Source organism: Triticum aestivum, chromosome 5A (assembly GCF_018294505.1).
Source record: "Triticum aestivum cultivar Chinese Spring chromosome 5A, IWGSC CS RefSeq v2.1, whole genome shotgun sequence".
Lineage (NCBI taxonomy): Eukaryota > Viridiplantae > Streptophyta > Magnoliopsida > Poales > Poaceae > Triticum > Triticum aestivum.
The window spans coordinates 581,738,304-581,756,888 of record NC_057806.1 but is presented as its reverse complement, the minus strand read 5'-3'; the positions used below and the strand labels follow the sequence as shown (position 1 = coordinate 581,756,888).

General features: G+C 44.0%; 1 long non-coding RNA gene across 1 annotated transcript; it reads right to left on the bottom strand.

Moving 5' to 3' along the window:
• Positions 1-2,319: 2,319 nt before the first annotated feature.
• Positions 2,320-4,001, bottom strand: LOC123107804 (uncharacterized). Its single transcript, XR_006451760.1, has 3 exons — positions 3,555-4,001; positions 2,764-3,045; positions 2,320-2,530 (listed from the first exon to the last, which is right to left on the bottom strand). It is a non-coding gene; the product is annotated as an uncharacterized lncRNA (long non-coding RNA).
• Positions 4,002-18,585: the final 14,584 nt, after the last annotated feature.

Genomic DNA, 18,585 nt, shown 5'->3' with positions numbered 1-18,585 from the left:
AAATTGTACCTTTCAGTAAAGTATGTTCTTTACACACACCATTTATTAATAGCTGCAGGAACAATTAGCTTATTTGGACCATTGTATAACTGAAAGTGCACTTAACATTTTTGTGAAGAATAAGAGTATATGTACGACCCTTATATACCAGGAAAGTGCACTTAACATTTTTGTGAAGAACAAGAGTACATGTATCTCTGTAGGCATCTGGAAAAAATATAGTTCCTTCTCGGAATTAGTGAGAGTATACTAGCTTATAAGATGTGATGTTTCTCCGCCCGAGCTCAAATGCGCTCGGGTGAACAGTAAATTCCAAAATAGTATGAAAAAAGAATCAAAATTTTCGAATATTTTTTGCACTAAACATGGATAAATTTCCCGGATGCTTGCAAAAATTTTCATGGAACAACTTTCCTGGAAATTATGGCAAAAATAAAATACAACCGAAGCTTCAAAAGTGCTATTTTCAAAAGCACTTTGGAGTGTTGATTTTTTTATTTTTGCAACGACTTCCATGAATGCTCTTTCATGTTGAAATTTTGCAAGAATCTAGAAAATTTGTCAGTGGTTGCCATTAAAAAAATTAAAAAAATTCAAATACATTTTTTCTGAATTGACTGTTCATCCCGAGCTCATTTGAGCTCGTGGGTAGAGTAGGACTTTTCCTTATAATTACACTACTGTGGATTCTACTGTATAAATCTTACATAAGTTGTAACAGCTATCACAGCTCTTCGTGCCGACTGCCTGCTACATTATTATCTTGTCTAATAAAACACTGGCGCAAACACACACGGTTGCTAATAAAAGCATATACATTTTTGTTCTGTGAAGCAAAAGCTTAGAATCCCAGCCACCTTTTATTTTTTTTCATGCGATCTCGACTCAGGTACTCAACTATATGCAGCTAGCTATCATGATTGATTGTTTCCTTCGCTAGGGATCAGACTACTGATCCCTTGCGATGTAGCAGACTAGTCACTGACCGTAGGATGAGAAGCATCATGACCATCAGATTCGGCAGTACATCCTCACGCGGGATTGCTTCCTTAAAAAGTGCGACCCATTAATTAGTTTGCATGCGTGATTTGCACTAAACGGAATCAATTTGTTTCCTACCAACTACTACTCCTAATAATCAGGGCATATCAAATTGATTGGGCGCCATGCTGTGTGTTTCCATCCATGCGGTTTGCTTCCATACCATTTGTTTTCAATCCTTATTTCGGGTCTGCATTGTACACGTGAGCCTATGAAAGTCTTTCCATGGTGAATTCAGTTTGTTTCTATCTAGTTAGAATTTGTTTGGTAATGGAGATTCCTTCCATCGTGTTAGAATTTCTTTGCTTCAATCAGCCAAAACAATTGCTTCCATGGTACTCCCTCCGTTCCAAAATAGATGACCCAACTTTGTAGTTAGTACAAAGTTGGATCATCTATTTTGGAACAGAGACTCACAACTCCTCCGATCAAGTTTCATCGCATTTGTGCCTACTAGGCAAACAAAAACATGCTTCAAGCTACTAGAAAGTTATTTCGACTGTACCATAAAAGTCCTCTTGAATGTTTAAAATGTTTAAAATTTGTTTCTATCAAACATTGCTTTTAAAATCATTAGCTAGAAAACACTGCTTCAAACAAATTAGAATTTTCTTCTGGGCCGGGGCAACAGAAGATTACTTACATATAGTTGAAATCTGTGCTTTTATCAATCACACAAAGTGCTTCCATGGCAATCATCGATCGCTTCCATCTTGGTAGAATTTGTTTCTTATATTCGCCGATGAAGATTGCTTCCATTGTAACCAGAGATTGCTTCGATCCATAATTTGATAGTTACAACAGGTCATTTAAATTGGGACTTTGCTTCCAAAGAATTTGTTTTCAGTTTTGCTAAAGCACATCTAGATGTGCCATAAGTATTGCACATCTAAGTTCAATGTCATTGATTTTACGTCGAGATTCGTGTGGATATTTTCTTTTTCTTTGTTCTTTTCCTCTTTATGCTTGATTCACTCACTTAGATGTGCAATAACTAGAGCACATCTAGATGTGTCTTAGACACACCCGTTTGTTTTCTAGGTCCAAAGAACTGAGAACTTGCTTCCAAAGAATTTGTAACTTGCATCTAAATACATGAGGATTTGCTTCCATACAACAAAAAATACGCATATGCTCAGGTTTTGCATCGCCTGGGCACAGTGCAGACCCCCACTCCCAAAGATATACATTTTGCTTTTAAATCATTATCATACTATTTTCATATATCAGAGAATTGTGATAAGAACATATATTATTTCGATCAAAAAGGGAAATATATACATTTTAAACTATACACATGGGGATATGTTTCCACAATGGCGAAACATTTGTCTTGGCTAAATGGAGGATTTGCTTCCATGGTGATCATGAAGCACTGCACCATCTACCTCAGTGACATGAACTGCAAGTGAAAGTGCGAACACCTTATCTCTGGCACCATGACCTTGTGGAAAGACATACTGCATCTTACTACCTTCTTCTATGCTTCCTGCAATCCGAGACATAATCATGAGACAAATTTAACAAAAATCGATGAACAAATCCAAGAGCTATGGAGAAAAACTCTATCATGCTTAAAATAATGGAGATGTACCAATGGAAAAAGGAACAATACAAACTACTGTTCTTGCATTCATTAATGACGAATTAACGACACGTGCAATCTAAGTTCAACCTAGTGCATCAATCGGGATTCTCATGTGCTTCACCCTCGTCACCTACCTGCGTATGTGATGTTGAGATACAACATCGCTTAGTAAGTCACCTCCTCCATGGCGTGAGAGCCTATCCCTGCTGGCCTCATTCCCAAACTGAGACAACATTCCGGCAAGGTGGATTAGAGGCCAAAACTGCAGGTAGAGCAGGACCCGATCCTGGTGGAGTTAAACACAGCGGCTACGAGCTTATCAGTGAGCTGGTGGTGGAGTTAAGCACATGCAATGTCTTCTGGCGGTTGGTCAGGAAACTAACGATGCATGATTAGCATCGTGTGGCGCAATACATCTGTACAACGGAATACCATATGAGAAAATAAGAGACAATTTGATCTATATACAAGATAAATGGAGTAAAATTATCTAGACCAAAGAAGGACATGTATTATAATTAGGAAGCATGGCAGGGGAGGAAATATTGTTACAGAAGTATGTATAAAAGCACCTGATGGAAGATGGACAATATTTACATTTCAAAGGCGCTTAGTATAACAAAAACAAAAATGCAAAAGAAGAAGAAGAAGAAGAAGAAGAAGAAGAAGAAGCAGTCTAGATGGAAACAACTATCTAAACAGAAGAAGTATAAAACTGTAATTTGGAATTAGCAACTGTAGTATGATGCATGATTTTTTTATCTCAAGCTAACTCATATTAGATGGAAGCATATAAATCTGAACTGTCAGATCCAGATGAAAAATGAGTCATAAGCTAGCGGGGGAGATGAGGAGAGGTGAGGGAAGATTTCGAACAGAGTGGAGGGTCATTCCTCATTGCGATGAAAATCCGTCATCCAGATACCTTGCCGCAGCAACCTTCGCCATGCCGCTGGTGAGCCTCACCTCCTCCTTGTGCTCGGTTGTTGAAAGTCAACGAAGACTCCTGGATCGGTGACGATGCATCAGCAATGTGGGGATGAAGGAGGAGGATCTCGGCAAGATCCCTACGGCCTTGTTCGGTTAAACCTCTCCTGGAGGGGATTGGAGAGGTTTGGAGGGGATTGAGTGAGATTTTGACTTGTATGGGATTTAATCCACCCCAATCCACTTCAATCCCCTTCAATTTCGTTGCAACCGAACAAGCCCTACCAGGGATTTGGGGAACGAATGTACTGCTGAGAACGACGGGGAGGTTGCGTCATCTACGGCTCGGTGGAGAACGGTGTGCATGTGATTCGGATCGGAAGAACAGAGAGACGGGAGAGACAAGAGAGAGGAAGAGGATGCGGGGATTGGGGGCGGATGGGTGGGGAGTGGGTTCGGCTCAGCTGCAGGGCTCCCTGCACGAATTATTGTCCAGGGCCAATAAGAGATCGCCATGTGTCTTCGTGGGCCAACCACCCCCAATTAAGTTAGATTATTCTGTTATGGTCTAAATATTCGTCTTCGCTGGTCCTTCCTCGCCTGGCCTACGCAAAAGGAGAACTGATTTACTGAATGGCTTCACACAAGAATGGTTGCTAGCAAGTAGCAAGGATGGTTTCCTGCAATGTCCGCCGGCCGCCGCAGCAACAGAGAAGGAGGGAGGACACGATTAGGAGCACGTCGCCGATGCCGCCAAGAGCACTCGTTGCAGTTCTTCCGTTCCTTGGTTTTGAAGTATTTGGAGTCTCGATCTAGAGAGCCGAGGTGCCATCTACACGGAGGGACTTCTGATGTTGTGGTCTCGTGGAAGCCCAAGAGCACAACTGAATCTCGCCGGAGTGGGAGACCAACAGGGCGGCGCTTCTCTTCTCCGTACTTGAAAAAGACAGTTTCAATCTCTCAATTTAGTTTGCTTTGACTCAATTCCTTTGGCGTGCAGGCTTTAATTGATCTCGCAATCAGACATGCAAAATCTTGAGGCGAGCTGAGCGCAACAGTAAAGAAAACATATGCGGCGACCGTGCTATGAAAAACGGGTGGACGATGGTGAAGCGATCCGGCAATGCTGAAGCGGAGCAGAGGAGGCACCGCCAGCGGCATGGGACATGAGATAATGATGACCACACAATAAATAGGAGACGCCGGTGACGACGGGCACATCGTACCAGGGAGAAGAATAACGCCCAGCTACAGGCCCGGCGAGGACGAACCCAAGCTACAAGATGAACAAGGCCGTAACAGAATAATCTAATCTAATAACTTAATTTAAGGTAGTTGGCCCACAAGGACACATGGCGATATCTTATTGGCCCTGCACAATAATTCGTGCAGGGAGCCCTGCAGCTGAGCCGAACCCTCTGGGCCGTCGACTCAGATGATGACCTCTACTGCTACAAGGCCAAACTTTCGACATCTACGCATACCATTGTACATCTTGACTACGAGATCCATGCTCCCGGACGAACATGGCACACGGAGGGATCGTATTCCGCTACCTCCTGCCCTCCGCCTCTGGCGCCGATCTGCTGATGGTGAGGAGATTCATCTCGCCGTTGAGAGGCCGCACATCGAGGTTCCAGCTCTTCAGGCTACATAAGCAACAGGAGGGCCGGCCGGCTCCCTGGTCCTGGCGCGTCTACCAGATGGCCGGGCAGGTGCTCTTCGACTGTCAGGCCTGCTCCAAGGCCTTCGAAACGGGACACGCTGGCAGGCCGGGCTACGTCTACTTCCTCGATGACGTCTACCCTGGTGGTCTACACAGTGTCCTCCAGCAGAACGAGTATCCCTGCGCCGAGATAGGGATACTCATTTCATCTATATGGATACTTGTATCAGCCCTTAGGTGGAAACAAATTATGCCAGGTAGCATGGATACTTGTATCAGCCCTTCAAACAAGGAAACAAGCAAACATTTTAGCTAGCGGCGCATATAGTTGAGGGACGGAGTACCTGAGTTGAGATCGCATGAAAAAAGAAGAAGAATAAAGGTGGCTGGAATTCTAACCTTTTGCTTCATAAAACAAAAATGTACATACTTTTTTTTAGCAAGCGTGTGTGTTTGAGCCAGTGTTATTAGACAAGATAACAATGTACTAGCAGGCAGTCGGCACGAAGAGCTCTGATAGCTGTTACAACTTATGCAAGATTTATACAGTAGTAGAATCACAGAAGTGTAATTTTAAGCTAGTGTACTCTCACTAATAATGAGAAGGAACTATTTTTTATTCAGATGCGTACAGAGATACATGTACTCTTATTCTTCACAAAAATGTTAACTGCACTTTTCTGCTATATAAGGGTCGTAAGTATGCTCTTATTCTTCACAAAAATGTTAAGTGCACTTTCAGTTATATAAGTCCAAATAAACTAATTGTTTCTGCAGCTATTAATAAATGGCGTGTGTGAACAACATATTTTACTTAAAGCTACAATTTATAAAATGCAATAACACAATGGAAATGTATATGAACACCTATCACTTTAAGGTCGAACTAAGATCAAGCTACATATGTGTTGACATGTTTGCTCGGAATTGCATATATCCATCACAATAGTTACATACGGATTGTATTCAAAGTGAATTGCGTTAGCATGTTTTCTCCATTTTGACCAGTTTTTGCTCTACAGTGCATACATCCCTACTGCCAAGTTCTTAAGCTGAAGCTGGGCGTCATCGGAGTTGGAGGCCATTGTCAGCGGTGTAGCGTTGGTGAAGGTAAAACCTAAAGAGACAACCACAGGAGCATGGGAGTGTGCGGTGTGGTCTGTCGCCTGTCAGTCGGATGCAGTACTAAAACTGTTGGCGGAAAACGCTTCGACTTTGATGTGGGGCTTTGGTATGTGGTCACTGAGGCCATCTGCCGACTCATCCAATGACTCTCTAGCACGTGCAATAGGAGAGAGAGCGGCCACAAAATTTTGTGTCACCCCAATTATTACTGAGATCAAACAAGCGGGAGGACTTGTAGCATGAGCCATTTTCAGGCAGCCAGGGAACTATAAAGTTTGTTCTATTATTACAGATGAATAGAAGGCTTTCGATCAGGTATACTTACTTGCTTTAGTATCTGTAAAACCCTAAAATGGTCTTTGGCATGAGTATGGCGTTTTGGATATCGGCCTCCATGGAAGCAATTTTGGAAAAAACAAGATTCAAAATTTCTGGTTTAAAAAAATCTGATTTTTTTATACAAGTAAACAAGGATGTGAGGTGTATGTGTAAATTTTAAGATGAAATACCTTTAAATGCGATATGTACAAAAAAGAGAAATTCATGGTCTGGGAGGATGAACGGTATCATGTGTTAAAAAGCCCTAGATTTGTTTTTCTATTGCACAACCCTCATTTCAACGTATTTCGTCTTGAAAATTTATACATTTGTGCACTATGCTTTCATGTATGTCTATATTTTTTTATAATTTTTTGAACAGTAAAAATATGAATTTTCATTAATTTTGAATTTTACATTTGGAGGCCTCCATGGAGTTCGGCCTCCAATAGCAATATCTTCTTTGACATCCACTATAAGTACTAGGTAAGAAGGCCTAAATAGGGTGGCAGCACGACTTCTTAAGGCTCACATGTTATTAACGCTAGATCCCTTTTGTTTGCAGACAACTGGGATACATCACAGTCATGGCAAGAGTACATAAAACAAGTGGGGTATTAGCACAAGTAGCTCATACAGTGGGATGAACCCAATTCGTCTAGGTCATCTCACAAAACTTTGCCTGGAAAAATCTACTTCAAATCCACCCATAGCGCAATGAAAAACAGTTGGATTCAATGGCTAGCTTAATCTTCCTAGCTTGCTGCAGAATTAGACCTATCTATGAGTGAATAAACTTTTTTTCAATTGCTAGCTTACTCGATCTTCCTAGCTTGCAGCAGAATTAGACCTATCTATGAGTGAATAAGTTGCTCCTAAACTGAGAGTAACATCAGTTACCCCCTTCCAACAGATCTAACAGTATTCAAAAACTAAAGAAAGTGTATCTATGATCGAGAGATAGGAAGGGGACAGGAGGCTTCCTGTCTTGGGGTTTCCTGTCGGCGGTGGATCCTGCAGGCTGGATGCCTGAGATGGGGACGAGGGCGAAGCTTTACCCGCCTTTCTGTGGTGTAGTCGTCCGATGAGACCGTGCCGGCATAGGCGCCGACGATCGATGACATCGAGGCCTACTGGATGATGCTACAGATAGAGCTGTGGAGGAGGACACGGTTCCATTTTGAGCCAAATTGGTTTGGCCAGGCAGATAATGGGTTATGGGCCAACTAATGCAAGCAATAGGCACAATGGCTGATACTCATTTTTTTAAACTATTCTGAAAAACAGGTTACATGTTTTTTTTTATCACGGATTTAAAGAAAAGAGAGAACTGACTAGTTGGAAAAACAATATTGTACAACAGATAACCTTGGTATTTTAACAATTACTTACCTGAGTTTCTCTTCAGGAGTGATCCCAAGAGCAACTTCACATACTGGGCAGGATACAATCTCCTCTTCATCTATTTTCTTCATAATACACTCCCGGCAAACTGCATACACGAAGATGGTTATAATACAGGCAGGCATGCAAGTATCATACAGAGTTTTCTAAGAACCAAATTTATCATCGCACACATGCCACCTCACGTCGGACAGTTTCTATGTATAGGCTATACGGTTCGTCTGTCGTCGTAAAGCAGCAGCAAAACACTCTCTCCTCAAAAGTGATCATGCTTCGGCTGCTCCGCATCTCCCTAGCCTCCCGTTCTGCTCTGATCCTGAGCTCCAAACCAAATTCTCCTCACAGACTAGCGGCCGATCTCTGCAAAAGGAGATGGATGCCGGCAGTAGTAGTAGGATTACGACTACAAGGAAGAGGAAATCAGCAGCAGCGGTTGAACACAACGAAGGCGGAGAGGGTGAAGACTGACGCGATCTCGACCCCCCCCCCCCCCGCCCCGCCCCCACACCCACCCGGATGACATGCTCCCGAAAGATAATTTTGCTCCTCCCTATCAAGCAAGGTAGTCGCACTCAGATCCTCGTGATACGGAGCCTCTTTATATTGTGACTTTCCTATGATTCAAATAAAATCAAAAACACCATTGGTTCTTAGAAAAACTAACAACATTTTCCTTTTTGAAATGGTGTGTGTGTGGGGGGGGGGGGGAGGGGGGGGGGTCAACCATCTCAATATTGTTTCAACAAGAGACCAATTCTTAAGATAACCTGGATAACTAACATTAATCCCACTAAATAAGTGTAGCCTGCACTTTTATTAAAAAATGTAACTAAATAAAAAGGTGTAAGTTGCACTTTGACTGAACTAATGTTGCACTTTTCTGAATTGAATGGCATATACGGAGAAGAGACCATCAGAATCACCTATGGAGTGTGGAGCCAGCTGTTCAGCTCGCTTGGTATGCAACTTCGATGGCCACGCACTGGCGTGGACCATTACCAGCCAGAACTACTAGACACCACCATGGAACAAACCGAAGGCATCTCACCTAGAAGATCTTTTGAACAAATCACGGCTACTGCAAATCCTTGTACAGTGGGTAAAGAAACATAATTACCACAAGAAAGAAACAGAGGAACTTTAAACCGAAAGTGCCTACATAAACTTTTCAAATTCTTTGTCTAGCAGGTCTATGGCTAGGCTAACCTCTTTTTTCGCCCCTTCTCCCTTTGCCTGGTCCAACAAAAATGTGAAAGATATGCAGATATAGTGTCCTAGGTAGGCTGGCCGATCGATGGATAACTGAATGACGAGCATGAGCGGATATGCTGGAGAGCGGGGCAGCTAGGTGCTGCAATGGCAGGGAAGGGAGGCTGTCTTCACCGTGCAGCAAGGGAGCCTGGACGCCTGGCACCGGCGGTAGCGCAGCTCCATCACGAACTCATTCACCGGAGCACCCACCGGCCCATGGACCTCGTCGTTCGGCTTGCAGCTCAGCCACCGCTTGAGTAGGACATGCAGTGAGGGCAGACCGGCTCGTCATGGCATAAGATCTCCATCGAGCCTCCACCAAGATCTTCTCGGCCATATCTTCCTCCTGCTGTTGTGCATCGCGGATCGAGTCCAGGCGTGGACGTGGATTTTTAGAACATCTGCACCCGGGCCCTGCTATCCTAGCTGTCCAATATTGCTTTAAGATTTGTGCAACACAACTAACTTTCTATCTGAAATTTTCTCTTTTTTGTTTCTCTCGCATAAAACATGTTTTGAAGTTCAAACATTTGCAGCGTGGCAAAGCTTTCTATCTAGAATCTAGGATAAATCTTTCAGATCTTTTGGTCAAAAATAAATATACAAAAAATGATTTTTTTCAGATTTTTTGGTCAAAAATAAATATACAAAAAATGATTTTTAAAATCATTTTTTGTATATTTATTTTTGACCAAAAAATCTGAAAGATTTATCCTAGATTCTAGATAGAAAGCTTTGCCACGCTGCAAATGTTTGAACTTCAAAACATGTTTTATGCGAGAGAAACAAAAAAAAAGAAATGTGTTTGCACGAATCGCGAAGCGCAGAATGGATGGATAGATAGGAAGGGCCTGGGTGCAGGTGTTCTATTATATATTTTCGGTCCAGGCGTCCGCCATCTGCAACCACTGGCGTCGCCGTGTCGGGTAGCCTTGCAGAACCTGTCCCCGCTGCCATGGCTCCTCAAGCCCTCCACTGCCCATACCGACAACTATAGGATCTTCGGCAGCTCTGCTGATCCGTGCTCGGCCCTCTCTGACGAGGCCGCGGGGCCTGTTTCTGTTGCTCCGCTCCAGGAGGGTGGGTCGTGGTATCATCCCATGTTGGCGCGGTCATGCCATGCTCAACCTCCGCACCGGCGAGCGCATTGCCCTCCAGGATGGCATGTGCATCCTCATCAACTCCGACGACATCAGGTGCCTCATGATGATTTGTGCAGTCGCCATGTCCGCTGCCCCGTCTTCTGGTGCCTGCATGGTCGCTGCCATAACGTCCAACCAAACAAACATGGCCTTCTACCGCCCGGGCATGGAGTATTGGATGTCGCTACCGGCAGAGATGATGGCCCCGCCCAACGCCCAAGACCTGACTTACCACCACAGATGGTTCCGGGCCGTTGACTCAGATGATGACCTCTACTACTACAAGGCGAACTTTCGACATCTACGCATACCATTGTACATCTTGCCTACGAGATCCGTGCTCCCCGGACGAACATGGCACACTGGGGGATCGTACCCTGCTACCTCCAGCCCTCCGCCTCTGGTGCCGATCTGCTAATGGTGAGGAGATTCATCTCGCCATTGAGAGGCCGCACGTCATGGTTCCAGCTCTTCAGGCTACAGTAGCAACAGGAGGGCCGGCAGGCTTCCTAGTCCTGGCGCATCTACCAGATGGCCGGGCAGGTGCTCTTCGACGGCCGGGCCTGCTCCAAGGCCTTCGACATGGGACACGCTGGCAGCCCGGGCTACATCTACTTCCTCGACGACGTCTACCCTGGTGGTCCGCACAGTGTCCTCCAGCAGAACGAGTATCCCTGCGCCGACGCCGGCGGGTGGCGTTACTCAATCCCCAGTGAGATCGAGCGTTGCCTGCCATGGTCTCCCCCCCTCGGACACCTCGCCGTGCGTTTGGTACCACCACTAATTGAGCTATACCCAAGTACCCAACAGGTTCAGTTTGAGGCATCATACAGATATCAATCAGTTTAATTAGAGTCTTTGTTGTTTGTGTTTGCTCCTCGTTAGTGTTTCTTTTGTGTTGTACTCTTTGATTTGGTTGTTGTTGTAATATGTGAACCTGAAAGTTCCATATCCAGTTTGCTGTATGTGTGCAAAATTTGAAGTCTGTTTCCGAACTCATTTCATCTATATGGATACTTGTATCAGCCCTTAGGTGGAATAAATTATTCCAGGTAGCATGGATACTTGTATCAGCCCTTCAAACAAGGAAATAAGCAATCATGTTAGCTAGTGGCGCATATAGTTGAGGGACGGAGTACCTGACTCGAGATCGCATGAAAAAAGAAGAGAATAAAGGTGGCTGGAATTCTAACCTTTTGCTTCACTAAACAAAAATGTACATACTTTTTTTTAGCAAGCGTGTGTGTTTGAGCCAGTGTTATTAGAAAAGATAACAATGTACTAGCAGGCTGTCGGCACGAAGAGATCTGATAGCTGTTACAACTTATGCTAGATTTATACAGTAGTAGAATCCACAGAAGTGTAATTATAAGCTAGTATACTCTCACTAATAACGAGATGGAACTATTTTTTATTCAGATGCATACAGAGATACATGTACTCTTATTCTTCACAAAAATCTTAACTGCACTTTTCTGCTATATAAGGGTCGTACGTATACTCTTATTCTTCACAAAAATGTTAAGTGTACTTTTGAGTTAATTGTTTCTGTAGCTAATTGTTTCTGTAGCTATTAATAAATGGTGTGTATGAACAACATATTTTACTGAAAGGTGCAAATTTTAAAATGCAATAACACAATGGAAATTTATATGAACTCCTATCACTTTAAGGTCGAACTAAGATCAATCTACATATGTGTTGACATGTTTGCTGGTCGGAATTGCATATATCATTCACAATAGTTCTATACGGATTCTATTCAAAGTGAATTTCGTTAGCTTGTTTTCTCCATTCTGACCATTTGTAGCTGTATAGTCTATACATCCCTACTGCCAAATTCTTATGGCTGCAGCTGGGCGTCATCGGGGTTGGAGGCCATTGTCGGAGGCGTACCATTGGCAAAGGTAAAACCTAAAGAGACAAGGACAGGAGCATGGGACAGTGCGGTGTGGTTTGTCACCTGTCAGTCGGTTGCAGTACTAAAACTGTTGGCGGAAGCCGCTTCAACGCTGATGAGGGGCTTTGATGGACTCTGATGCCATCTGCCGACTCATCCAATGACGCTCTTATACGTGAAATTGGAGGGAGAGGGGCCACAAAATTTTGTGTCAACCCAATTGCTACTGAGATGAAAGAAGTTGGAGGCTTGCAGCATGAGCCATTTTGAGGCAGCCGAAGAAACTATAGAGTTTGTTCTATTGTTACAGATGAACAGAAGATTTTGGATCATGTATACTTACTTGCTTTAGTATCCGTGGAACCTCCAAATGGCTTATTTTGACATCCACTGTATGTACTACTCCCTCCGTCCCATAATATAAGTGCGTTTTTAATCATGGGATGGAGGGAGTATTGGTGATATGAAGACCTAAAAGGTGGCAGCACCACTTCTTAAGGTTCGCATATTATTAACGCTATGCAGGTGTACTTATATATGGATTTGAAGAGAATTGACAAGTTCGAAAAACAATGTTGTACAACAGATAATTAACAATTGTATCCCCTATTCTTAAATAGTTGATTTCCACTAAATTTAGTTCTCTCAACATGGGGCCTTCTACCTCACCTGGTCTGCCATGTCAGTATCCACGTGCAGGAAAATCACCTAGTTTTAACAATTACTTACCCGAATACTGGGCAGGATTCGATCTCCTCCTAATCTATTATCTTCATAATACACTCCAGGCAAAGCGCATACAGGAAGATGGTTATAATACATGCAGGCATGCAAGTATCATACAGAGATTTGAAAGAACCAAATTTATAATTGCTCACATGTCATCTTCTCATATTGGACAGTTCCCTATGTATACGCTATAAGGTTTGTCTGTTGTTGTACGTAAACCAGCAGCGAAACACTCTCTCCTCATAAGCGAGCACGCTTCAGTTGCTCCGCATCTCCCTAGCCCCCCGTTCTGCTTTGATTCCGAGCTCCAGCAAACCAAATTATCCTCATGGACTAGGGGTTGATCTCTACCAAAGGAGATGGAGGCCGGCAGTAGTAGTAGGAGTACGACTACCAGGAAGAGGATATCACCAACACTCGAGGATGAGGGCGGTGGCGGAGGATGAAAAAAAATTGAGGTCGGGCGGACCCATGATAAAATGTCTTGTGTCCACATGTATATCACACATACATTCATCTAAAAAAATGTATATCACTCACTCACTCACACACACACACACACACACACACGCGCGCGCGCGCGCGCGCGCACACACACAGAGAAAAACACACACACACACAGACACACACAGACACACAGAAACACACACACACACACACACACACCATATCAAGCAATGCTATCATATAAATAACAAATTCAAATCATCATCCCCGCATGTGCTCTTGCCATTGGCTGCCTGGTTGCCCCTCCTGCAAGGATTCGTCGTCGTCAATTCGTGTCCACCCATGGACTGAAGCATGGATGAACGAACGAAGGAACTAGTATCACTGGATCGAGCATTATGGACAAGAAAAGAGGATCGGTGACAATGCGTGACTTGCATATGGCCCAGTATTGTATGTGACTTGCATAACGCTCAATAATAATTTTTGGCGTTCAATATATATGTATAGGTAAATAATCGCTGCAAATCAAGGTAGGGGGGAAGTCGGGGGGAAATGAAAAGACTAACCAGTAACTTAGATCAGAGAATGACTTGAGGGTGACTTGTGTTGGCTTGGCTTCCCCGAAAGCAGATTCAGTGAGATTGTGAAAGGAAGTCATCGCTACAACTTATCTGCCTTCCAAGCTATAGAGAAAAGAGTTGGTGTGGGTTCTACCAACGAAACGAAGAAGTTTTTGATTGGTCTTTATCATTCGGAACCCTCTCCGTATTAGTAAGAAAAACACACCCAGACTCTGACTTCAATGGTGGGAACAACCTCAGCACTCCGGCGTGAACATGAACAATCATTCTATTCAAAATTTCATGTATGATAGTGGTCGATCCCTCGGGAGTGACATTCGTTACTTTGGATTTTGTTCACGCGGTGATCTTCTCTCTTTCCAAGAGTACTACCCTTTACGTAGTCTATGTCTGGGGAGACAGGTGCGGTAGAGAGGTCCCCAACTTCGATTCCTGTCCCGTTAGCATCTCCGATCCGAGAGTTGGGATGACTCCGTTAGTTTCGGTCATCTACCGGTAAATAAAGAGTCAAAGCAAAATCTTCTTATAATTTGTCAGTTTTAGCATGTCACCTTGTATGCACGTTTGTTGCTATCTTATCTTATACTCAGTGGCGGAGGACGAAAAAAATTGAGGTGAGGCGGACCCATGATAAAATGTCTTGTGTTCACAGGTATATCACACACACACACACACACACACACACACACACACACACACACACACACACACACACACACACACACACACCATATCGTGCAATGCTATCCATAAAAATAAAAAATTGGGCAATTTAAATATCTGACTGTAAAAATAATGTCCAAAACGAAAATTCCACTTTAAAGACAAGTTGATTATGTGAAGTTAAATAATAAAATGCATTAAACACTAAACAAAGAAATCAATGATGACCACTAAACTTGAAAATCACGCCAAGAAATTCGGAATCACATTTTCATCCAATTATACATAATATTGGAAATTAACCCTACCAATTCAGATTCTACCCCGCAAAAAAATTCAGATTCCATCTTCATGAACCAGGAATTAGAAAAAACCGAGGTATGCATCACTTGCGATTCTTTTGAGTGATACTTGGAGAGTTATAGAAAAGTTGGCTTGACATACTCTTCCGCCCCTAGCGACGGAGTGGGCTAGGGCGACAGTAGAACGCTATGATATTAATGTACTACAAAAAAAATCACATCATCATCCCCGCATGCGGCTCTTGCCATTGGCTGCCTGGTTGCTGCTCCTACAAGGATACGTCGTTGCCAATTCGTGTCCACCCATGGACTGAAGCATGGATGAACGAACGAACGAACTAGTACCTCTGGATCGAGCATTGTGGACCGGAAGATAGGATCGGTGACTATGTGTGACTTGCATATGGCCCAATATTGTATGTGACTTGCATAACGCCCAATAAGAATTTTTGGCGATCGATCTATATGTATAGGTAAATACTCGCTGCAAATCAAGGTAGGGGGGAAATCAGGGGGCAATGAAAAGACTAACCAGTAACCGAGATCTGAGAATGACTTGAGGGTGACTTGTGTTGGCTAGGCTTCCCCGAAAGCAGATTTAGTGAGATTGTGAAACTAAGTCATCGCTGCAACTTATCTGCCTTCCAAGCTAGATAGATCTAACAGTCAATAAAGAGTCAAAGAGAAATCTTCTTATAATTTGTCAGTTTTAGCACGTAACCTTCACTGGTAGAAAAAGAGGCTTCCGTCCAGCCCCATTAGTCGCGAAACTGTAGGAACCGCGACTAATGAAGTCTTTAGTCGCGGTTCGGCAGACGAACCGCGACCAAAGGCCTGGGCCCAGGGCGCTCGGTGGCCAGCTGGTGCACGTGAGGGGCTTTAGTCGCGGTTGGCCAGGCCAACCGCGACTAAAGGTGCCCGAAGGCCTTCAGTCGCGGTTGGCCAGGCCAACCGTGACTAAAGCTCCTCCCCTATATATACCAGTTCAGCACGCTCACTTAGCCATTTGGTGCCACTTCTCTTCACAAGCTTCACAAGGGGGTGTAGGTTTGCTTTTGGTTCCTCTTATGCACACAAGGTGTTTGATGAAATGCCCCAAGAGCGTGAAACAAACATGATATGAAGTGTTGGAGCCACACTTGAGGTTCCTCATTTATTTTTTCCTCCTCGATCGCGGTTAGCAACTTGAACCTTTCATGCATGTGTGTCATTGATAAAATATGCATGTGTGTTGTTCATTGTTTAATTTCTATTGTTTATAGCTAGTTAGTTTAACAAATGCATGATGGTTAATTATATATTTTATATTATAATAATGCAGATGAATCGGCAATGGATGTACGGTAACCGACTCTCCCGCGAGTTCACTACGGGTTTGAAAGATTTCCTCGTAGTGGCTAATGCGAACAAGCAGAAGGGTTTTGTTATCTGTCCATGTGTTGACTGTAAGAATCAGAAGGGTTACTCTTCCTCAAGAGAAGTTCACCTGCACCTGCTTCGGCACGGTTTCATGCCAAGCTATAATTGTTGGACCAAGCATGGAGAAAGAGGGGTTATAATGGAAGAAGATGAAGAAGGGGATGATTTCATCGATGAAAGCTATCTTGCTCATTTCGGTGATACTTTCATGGAGGATGCTGAAGGTGAAGGGGAAGGTGAAGGGGAAGGTGAAGGTGAAGAAGAGGCACGTGATGAGACCGTTGATGATCTTGGTCGGACCATTGCTGATGCACGGAGACGCTGCGAAACTGAAAAGGAGAGGGAGAATTTGGATCGCATGTTAGAGGATCACAGAAAGTCGTTGTACCCCGGATGCGATGATGGTCTGAAAAAGCTGGGCTGCACACTGGATTTGCTGAAATGGAAGGCACAGGCAGGTGTAGCTGACTCGGCATTTGAAAACTTGCTGAAAATGTTGAAGAATATGTTTCCAAAGAATAACGAGTTGCCCGCCAGTACGTACGAAGCAAAGAAGGTTGTCTGCCCTCTAGGTTTAGAGGTTCTGAAGATACATGCATGCATCAACGACTGCATCCTCTACCGCGGTGAATACGAGAATTTGAATGAATGCCCGGTATGCACTGCATTGCGTTATAAGATCAGAGGCGATGACCCTGGTGACGATGTTGAGGGCGAGAAACCCAGGAAGAGGGTTCCCGCCAAGGTGATGTGGTATGCTCCTATAATACCACGGTTGAAACGTCTGTTCAGGAACAAAGAGCATGCCAAGTTGTTGCGATGGCACAAAGAGGACCGTAAGTCGGACGGGGAGTTGAGACACACCGCAGATGGAACGCAATGGAGAAAGATCGACAGAGAGTTCAAAGATTTTGCAGCTGACGCAAGGAACATAAGATTTGGTCTAAGTACAGATGGCATGAATCCTTTTGGCGAGCAGAGCTCCAGCCATAGCACCTGGCCCGTGACTCTATGCATCTACAACCTTCCTCCTTGGTTGTGCATGAAGCGGAAGTTCATTATGATGCCAGTGCTCATCCAAGGTCCGAAGCAACCCGGCAACGACATCGATGTGTACCTAAGGCCATTAGTTGATGAACTTTTACAGCTGTGGGGCAGACCTGGTGTCCGTGTGTGGGATGAGCACAAAGAAGAGGAATTTAACCTACGAGCGTTGCTTTTCGTAACCATCAACGATTGGCCTGCTCTTAGTAACCTTTCGGGACTGTCAAATAAGGGATACAATGCATGCACGCACTGCTTACATGAGACTGAAAGTGTACATTTGCCAAATTGTAAGAAGAACGTGTACCTTGGGCATCGTCGATTTCTTCCGAAAATTCATCCAGTAAGAAAGAAAGGCAAGCATTACAACGGCAAGGCAGATCACCGGCCGAAGCCTGCGGAACGCACTGGTGCTGAGGTATTTGATATGGTCAAGGATTTGAAAGTCATCTTTGGAAAGGGTCCTGGCGGACAATCAGTTCCGAAGGGAGCTGACGGGCACGCAGCCATGTGGAAGAAGAAATCTATATTCTGGGAGCTAGAATATTGGAAAGTCCTAGAAGTCCGCTCTGCAATCGACGTGATGCACGTTACGAAGAATATTTGCGTGAACCTCCTAAGCTTCTTGGGCGTGTATGGGAAGACAAATGATACAAAGGAAGCACGGCAGGACCAGCAACGTTTGAAAGACCCTGATGACCGGCATCCGGAATGGTTTCAAGGTCGTGCCAGCTACGCTCTGACCAAAGAAGAGAAGGTCATCTTTTTTGAATGCCTGAGCAGTATGAAGGTCCCGTCTGGATTCTCGTCCAATATAAAGGGAATAATAAACATGGCGGAGAAAAAGTTCCAAAACCTGAAGTCTCACGACTGCCACGTGATTATGACGCAATTGCTTCCGATTGCTTTGAGGGGGCTCCTGCCGGAAAATGTTCGAGTAGCCATTGTGAAGCTATGTGCATTCCTCAATGCAATCTCTCAGAAGGTAATCAATCCAGAAGTTCTACCACGGTTACAGAACGATGTGATCCAATG